The sequence below is a fragment of the Eurosta solidaginis genome, chromosome 1 (assembly GCF_040869045.1).
Source record: "Eurosta solidaginis isolate ZX-2024a chromosome 1, ASM4086904v1, whole genome shotgun sequence".
Taxonomy (NCBI): domain Eukaryota; kingdom Metazoa; phylum Arthropoda; class Insecta; order Diptera; family Tephritidae; genus Eurosta; species Eurosta solidaginis.
In genome coordinates this window covers 393,938,324-393,946,863 of record NC_090319.1, presented here as the reverse complement: position 1 = coordinate 393,946,863, position 8,540 = coordinate 393,938,324, and positions in this window count along the sequence as shown.

The following is an 8,540-nucleotide window of genomic DNA, read 5'->3' as shown; positions in this document are numbered from 1 at the left end:
CGTTACGATATGGCAACAATAATCGGTTACATTTATTCCCATAAGGTTGGTCGAATCAGCTGTTATAAGGTTACCGATACGTTTACCGATAACGCACCAATGTCTGCAGCTTTAGTTTTGTAATAATCCTTATTCACATTCACCACTCACCGCAGCAGAATGTGTTAAACTACCACTGTCTGTATTTATTATTTAACAATTATTTGTACATTTTTTATTCAGCTAATCTGTTCAGAATTTAAATTTTTATTCTCTAATACCCCAATCAGTGTATTTTGTGTGCTTAAATTATGTTAAAAATTGTGTTAAAGTTTGTTGTGTGGTGGAAGTGACCTACTAGAATTTTGTGAAGTTCCGCTGCTTTCCGTTGAAGTTCGCGCATGCAACATCTTTATTCTTCAAAATTCTTTGTATATGTTTGAGTTTTAGCGTAACGATGGTTGGAATATGGGGGGGGCTACCCCAGCATATAGTCCTATGTAAAGTGTAGGAGTTAGGCTGTTATTATAAATGTTAATGTTTTCTGCCGACTTGATACTGTTTGACATATTTTTGGCAATGAAGGTTTGGCGTTAGCGAAGGTTGGAATTTGGGGGCGTGACTGTGTAGTTTAAATAGCGCAATAAATCGTAATAAAATTAAAATTTCCATAGGTGTTAAATTTTCTGAACATGGTTGATGGAACTTCGGTATTTGTTGAAAACACATTGAATAACAGCAGGCAAAATAGATGAAAACTGCCCCCAAATTCCAAAATTCGCTAACTCTAAAATTCCATCGCCAAAAATCTCTAAAACAGTATCAAGTCCCAGAAAAACATGCAACATTTAATACCATAGAAAGGACTTATGAGCAGATGTTTCTATGGGTATCCTGGCACTTTCTTTTTCGCACAGTAGTTGGTTTTACGGTATAAGCCGTGTGATAAAGAAAATATTGTACACACTTTTTGATGGGTAATGTAGGTAGGCATAACATATGGATTTCGTTAGCCTATTTCCAATGTCTTCGTTGTTTTTGTTACTTTCATATTTTAATTTACAGTTCGGTTCGTTGGGGACCATGTGAGCTTTAAGGCCCCGTTGAATAACTTCAAAAAGTAGCAACATTCGTTGTGTAAACTTATGTTCAAAATTCGATGTTGATTTTCTTTCGCCAGCTTGTAGATGCTCATAAACCTCCGTTACGGCAATGTCGTTAACAAAGTGGGTCCCGTGCCTGGGTCTCAGCTGTTGGTTGATTGCCAAATGCTACAGTGAGCCCCCATTGCTAGGAAATGTATTGTAATAAAGTTTAACACACCACTTCTTCTGGCCGCGACTAATACACCTGTAAAAAATATTTTTATTTCAAAACAAGTAAGGAAGGCCAAGTTCGGGTGTAACCGAACATTACATACTCAGCTGAGAGCTTTGGATACAAAATAAGGGAAAATCACCATTTAGCAAAATGAACCTAGGGTAACCCTGGAATGTGTTTGTATGACATGGGTTTCAAATGGAAAGTTCTAAAGAGTATTTTAAAAGCGAGTGCGCCATAGTTCTATAGGTGGACGCAATTTCAGGATATCGCCATAAAGGTGAACCAGGGGTGACTCTAGAATGTGTGTTGTACGATATGGGTATCAAATTAAAGCTATTAATGAGGGTTTTAAAAGGGAGTGGCCCTTAGTTGTTAAATAACTAGCTGCAGCCACAGGGTGTACCGAAAAGCGGAGACACAACCCTCTGATGGCCATAGGGTATAACATATAGCTAAATCAGTTGCGATGAATTGTGGACACACATAGAATACATAGAATTAGTGTAGAGGGTGAAACAAAAACACATATTTCAGTTACATTTGAGTATAATGCGTATTGAAATTTAGTAGTACACACTTGTGCGCAGCAATTTCAGAGGTGTATTTAACGTTTCACCCTTAGCAGTCCATATAAAGTTTAAGCGGATAGACGTTTACGTGTAAAAAAAACACGGCTAATGTTAAACCCGATCCTCACAATAATTGCTACTGGAGCATTCCCCGGTTGGCGCGGGCAAATCGTACCCTTTTGTTCAGTTTTAGGCCAACTAAAAAACTATAAATTTTTCAGACAAAGTTTTTAGAGCATTAGGATTGCATGGAAGATGGTTAATTTTTCATGTTAGGTGGCGCTAGTGTCGCTCGATCAGCCGTTCTCATAAAAAAACCTTCAATCTACTCTTAATGAATAACATTGCGTTAAACGCGCCTATATGAAAAACTGTTTATGTGACGGGGCTTTAAGCTACAAGATATTTTCTGGCTAGCGCAACACAATATATAAATAACGAGCCGGACCCGTGCGCATCTTGCGCAACCAATATAAAAGTATCTTATCAAATATCAACAAAAATCAGCTGTTCTATCAATCAGTTAAAACTTACAGCGCTGCCATCTAGCGTGTAATAGCAATTGCCAGTATTGCAGTGCAAATATTTACAATAGTGCCATAGTACAAATAGATTTCTTTGTGTGCTCACAATCGTTTATTTTAAACAAATTATTTTAATAAAATATAGCTAAACAAAAGCTCTACAACCAAAATTGCCCAACGCTCGCTAATAGCCCGAATCTTTATCTTCACAACCAAAACTTTATTTATAGATTTGGATTCCAAATAAGCGAAAAAGGGACCCGTACAAAAGAGCAGCATTTAGAAATAAAATAATTATATTTGACCTTTAATCAGGGTACACCGCTACATAGCATTCTAAAATAATATCTCCAAGCCTCTGCAAAATTGTTGAGACTACTGCAATTTTCCTTCGCATCTACTACGAAATAAAAATTATTTTATTTAGTCCGAACTCTGCTATTTACATACAAAATGTTTCGGCATGCGAATGTGTGTACATATATTATGATGTTTTTGCAGATATGTGCCGGCAAAAATTCCTGCTTTTGTTTTTGTTGCTATATTTTTGCCGGCTTTGAGAATTCATTCATAGGCGAAAAAACATTGGCCATCTCGCTTGCTCTCAAGAAATGAATTCTTTCAAACGGTTCGACGAACATGTTGCTCCACAAGTTTATAAACAAAGTTCGTTCCCAAAAAAAAATTTGCAAGAAATAGGAGCCAACATATGTTTGATATCGAACACACGCTGCGAGCTATTGTGGTTTTTGACAGTTGTTTCCCACTTTTCGTTTTAATTTTCGCATTAAAACATATATATAATACTTCTATATCAATACCTTCCTATCTTCCTAATGTGCAAATTTTCTGTCAATCATTATTTGCTGAAACTGTGCAAATGTGTGTTCTGCGCATGGGCGGGCTTTGTTAGTGTTAGTAAATTGTAGTAGCGTGTGTAAAAAAAGTATTAAAGGGGTTCAACGGGTCACTGTCCCCTTTACCCAACTTCTGCATACTAATTGTTATAAAATCTCAGTTTAGTCGATTAAACAATGAAAAGGCCAACAAATACATTACAAGGCTTGATGTATTTATTATTTAAACATGGGCTGCAGCCATAAAAAGTACATTATTTACATAAATAGTAAAAAAAAAAACAAGGCGAAGAATTCATACTTTTGACATGAAAAAAATTCAAATATACATGTATAAAAATATACTTATACATACAACCCTACAAGCATTTCTTTAAACGCTTCTAAAAAAATTTAAAGTGAATTAGCTTGAACAAACGATATATAAACGTTTTCAAAATTTTACTTATTTTGAGTTTTTTAATGAAGTAAATTTTTTATGAAGTAAACAAACATGAGTACTGGGCTAGCTACTATTGGTGTTGAAATAATATCAATTTAGTAAATTTTTTTCTAACATACTCTTTTTCGTCCGCGCTTTTTTCGATTCAAAAGTCAAACGAGGCTAAGGGCTCATTTACATACGTATATCTGCGCACTCAGCAAAAATCGGTAATGCTATTCTGCGGAGTCCTTAAAACAATAAAAATTTTATTATACTAATGGAAAACAAAAGCTTACTTTTTCATTTGGAAAACGAAATACCCTAATGTACAGTATTGATGGAAGCAAGACGGTTTTTTGAAATATACATATATATTTACGCCGCTTTTTTAAAAAATTCAAACGACAGCCTTGAGATTTTGTCTCCTTCTCTCGTTGTATATCGGTACTGTAATGTTTGACAGGCTGCACAGTTCAGTAGTAGCGATATAGAAGTATTACATATATGCATTAAAACTTCCTTCTCGAAATAGCACAGCTTAAATTTTTAAATATACTATTTATAACACATAATTTTTAACAAATAGTTATTTTATAATAAATCGTTGCAACACCATATACAGACGACCGCCATGGTGTTATGGTAGCGTGTTCCGTCATTCACACAGAAGATCCTGGGTTCACGCCCCGGGAAAAGCAACATCAAAATTTTAGAAACAGGTTTTTCCAATTAGAAGAAAAATTTTCCAAGCATAGTCGCTTCTCGAAAGAGTTTGGCACGCACTCCGAGTGTATTTCTGCCATGAAAAGCTCTGAGTGAAAATTGATTTGCCTTGCAGTTACCGTTCGGATTCGCCATAAAACAAGTAGGTCCTGTCACCCCAATTTGTAGGAAAAATTAAAATCTCTTCGGTGGTTATCGCGCCTTACATTTATTTTATTTTATCACATACATACAATACGATCAAGTTACTGCGCCAACTCACCTACCTATAATGCATAAACCACCGCGTTAACGGACAGGCGGCAGGATGAATAGGACGCCATCGGTATAAATGTAGCAGCAAAATTGCGTATAATGAATTCAACGCAAAGAATTATTGCGAAGAAACTAATAAGCGATGTGCTGTTCAATGGACAGTTAGATAAACTGGAAACCGCACCGAGATTACAACTGCGAAATCTGTACTGTGGTATTTAGTAAGTTAATTTGATTTAATTTAAGTGAATTGTTCATAATTATCAGAAAACTGCTAGCAGGGAGAATTAGAAATTTGCATGTGGTTGTTGTAACTTGTACACAATCAAATTTTGAAGAAAGGTTATTTGCGCGGGTTTAGTTTTATTTATCTTCTTGGATTAGGGTTCCCAGACCGAAAATGTCGAAACGGGGACAGATAATAACAAATTGGGAGATTTGGGGGTACAAAAGATAGAAAAAAGGGTATCTTTCGGGGGAATAATAGAACTAATTCTGTGCTTTTTTGCAATAACCGCTTAAGTCTTATATTTTAGTTTGCCGCAAATTGATATTTAAGGTTTAAATGCATATTTGAAAAAATTTAAAACAGGTACTCAATCAAAAGTGCGTGAATCAGATGGCTTAAAGTTAAAGGTTAATAAAGTTAAAGGTTAATAAGGGCCACAAAATCTTTTTTAAAACGTATGTGTATAACAAGAAATTTTTGCACTTAAATAACTTAGTAGGTTTTTGCAAATTTTAAAATATGTACACTTACATCTTACATCGACTTAGGCCTTTATTGCAGATTTTGATTTAAATATCAGCCTAACTTATATCGACACAGGTTTTTATTGCAAACAGTAAACCAAACAAACTTTACGACTTAACTCAAAACGGAAATATATTATCGAGTTAAATATTTCATTTGTTAGTTTTATTTAACAATAAATACAATTTTTAACAAAAAAACTCACTCCATAAATTAGAAAAATAAAAGGAAAAATTCGGGGTCATTTCACTCATATCTATGTTTATATTTAATATAGTGAGCTAAGTTTCATTATAACCCTTTCATTAAGCAAGCAATGTATTTTTTAAATGAATTATATTTGAACATCTATTTAGAATATGTAAAAAATTGAAAGGCTCAATTTAATTGAGAGTAGCTTTATAGTAAATTTTGGCGAAATTGGTTTTTTATATCGTAACCATTTAACATTTTTCGATAGAAATCTTTCGCTATCTTCATTACTAAGTCACCAATTATATTTTGATTTTAGTATATTGGAAAATATATAGAAATTAACTGTATCCATTTCTATAACATTAAAAACTTTTCTTGTACCTCCACACCCAACAAAATAATACCAATTATGGGGATGGTGTATTGTAGCATTTGTGATTTTCTTCTTTGTTTCAATAAGCGCGTGATCTACGCCGCACTCCATGTGGGTGTGGCTTGGTTCCATAAACTTGTGGTCGATAATATAAATAGGATTGGGAATGTGATTTACTGATGTGAACATTGAGAACACAAATGAGCGCAATTATCACTGTGGAACACAACATCTCACTCCCTGAAGGTTCTTGAGATGTTCGAATGAACAAGAAGCGATCTGATTTTCACCGCGCCCTGATATTCCTTCGTGCCACATATAACAATATGGAGATATTGTTGTGCAATCGCTAAATTAAAAGTCCACAATTGATTTTTATAAAAGCTTAAGGAGATGCGCAGAAAAGGGGCAAATATTTTTGTAGGTCGAAGGTAAAACTTCTTATGCCAGTAGTTCCTTTATCTACCCATTTGGAGTTACAAGCCAACTCCGCTGTTTCTTGGGGCACTGACCGCTCATTCTGCAATTATTGAACTAGACCTTGATTGTTGCCTTGATAAGGAACAACTATTTTTGCTTCCAATTTATCTCCAATTTATAACATGTGTGACAAGTATCTAGTTTAATTTTCTTTGCTAAAAATGAACGTACCGAGTTAAAAATATTTTTATAATAAATTCTGTACATTTAGAAACCTTCCAATATGAAAAACAAGCAGTGGTTTGGGATGAATATTCGCCACAAAATAGTGCATACATTTTCGAAAGCGATAACTCGGCGTGAAAGTATTTGCAGCATAGGCCACTTCTTGTGTAGTGCCTCTCATAGATTGGAAAGCTGTTAATGTGTTCTTTAATTTTGCTTATTCTGTCTTTAGAGAGCATGTTTCATCCAGCTGGGGAGCCACGACTGTCAAGAAAACTTCAGTTTGGACTAAAGATTTTTTTTTCACAACGCTTTTAAACAACTTTTTGACATACTTCAATATTTGTTCTTCATTCACATTATACACAATGGTATGGTCACGTTGACGGGGATTTTTAGCGTGGTAATATAATTTAGCCAATTTCTTGCCATCAATATTTATAATAAAACTCGTTCATTGCGAGATCCATGTGCACAAAAGCTATCAAATTCTTTATTGTGGAGAGAAGGTGATATTTTAGTAGTTCATTTTCTGCGGCATTCGTTATTTATAAGGTGGAAAACTCTTTCTGGTACTACTCTTTTGGAGTTTACGTAAGTTTTACCACTATTCCGTTTAATTTGGAGTTTTAGCGTGAAAAGGAACCTTTTCAGTACTTCAAATAGTTTCATCGATGGCTTGGTGATCCACTTCTGACTCAATGATACTAATTTTATTATTTTCATGGTTATCAATTTTAGATTCAAAGTCAGTTACTTGATAATCAGGATGGATTCGCGATCCTCATTATCAAAATTCGGCGAATCCAATTTTTTTTTGATTTTCGTATTGAAAAATACACAACTGTTAGATCTGTTGGGAAATTTAAGGATCTCGCCAAATTAAAAACAGTTAACACTGCACTTTTCACTCAAACTAATGCGTTCATACTTAGTGCGTAACTTTTACATTAAATAAATGAAATTGCCACAAATTTAAATATTTCATTTCATTTCATTTATTTATTACGGCAAAAAAGCCTAATTCATAAATTAAATTATATTACAATTTACTATGTTATTGCTAAGGTTTTACAATATTCATAAAGTTTTGCTTTAAAAGCTACGATTTCATTACAACTTTTTATATCTATAGGCAGTTCATTGAAACTTTTTAGACCTTTATAAAAAATATTTTGCTGATCTATTTCAGTTCTGAATAAAGGCAGTTTGAAATTGTGTTTATTCCTTGTATTAATGTTATGTGTTTGCTTAACTAATACTACGTTTTTACTTAGATATTCAGGTACATTTTCACTTTTAATATTAAATATAAACTTCATAGCGTGAAAAAAAATCTTTTGCTTGACACTTAACCAGTTCAAACTTCTCAGCATATCAGCCGTACGAGTATCTCTAGGTTTTTTAAGAATAAATCTCATACATCTGTTTTGCATCTTTTTAAGTTTATCTATTTCTTTGTCTGACACAATGAATAGAATAGATGGGCAGTCATGTTCGAATATCGACAATTTTAAAGCTGAGAAAATAGCCTTTGGCGGCAAGTAAAGTCACTAGCTTGCGATCGGAAGGTTGTCAGATCAAATCCAGAGATAGGAAACGGTTTTTTTAAACTCATTTTTATTTCTTTTAACGAAACATCTGCTATGAAAGTTTGTGATAAGTAGACTGGATGTGTGCTATTTGTTTGTACTACAAAAACCTAAGTAGACTTAAGAACTCAAACGTGTTATACAATAGGTGCAATAAGCGCTTATCTCGATAGAGGTCCGTTATTCGCGGCATAAAAAATTTACAAAAAAAACTTAATTCTAGTTATCACTCCACTTTGTAAGTTTTCCATTTTTGCAATAATCGCTTACTACGACTTAAGCTATTTCTATTTTATACTAAAATGTGCCGCTTTGTTAAGAAAATAT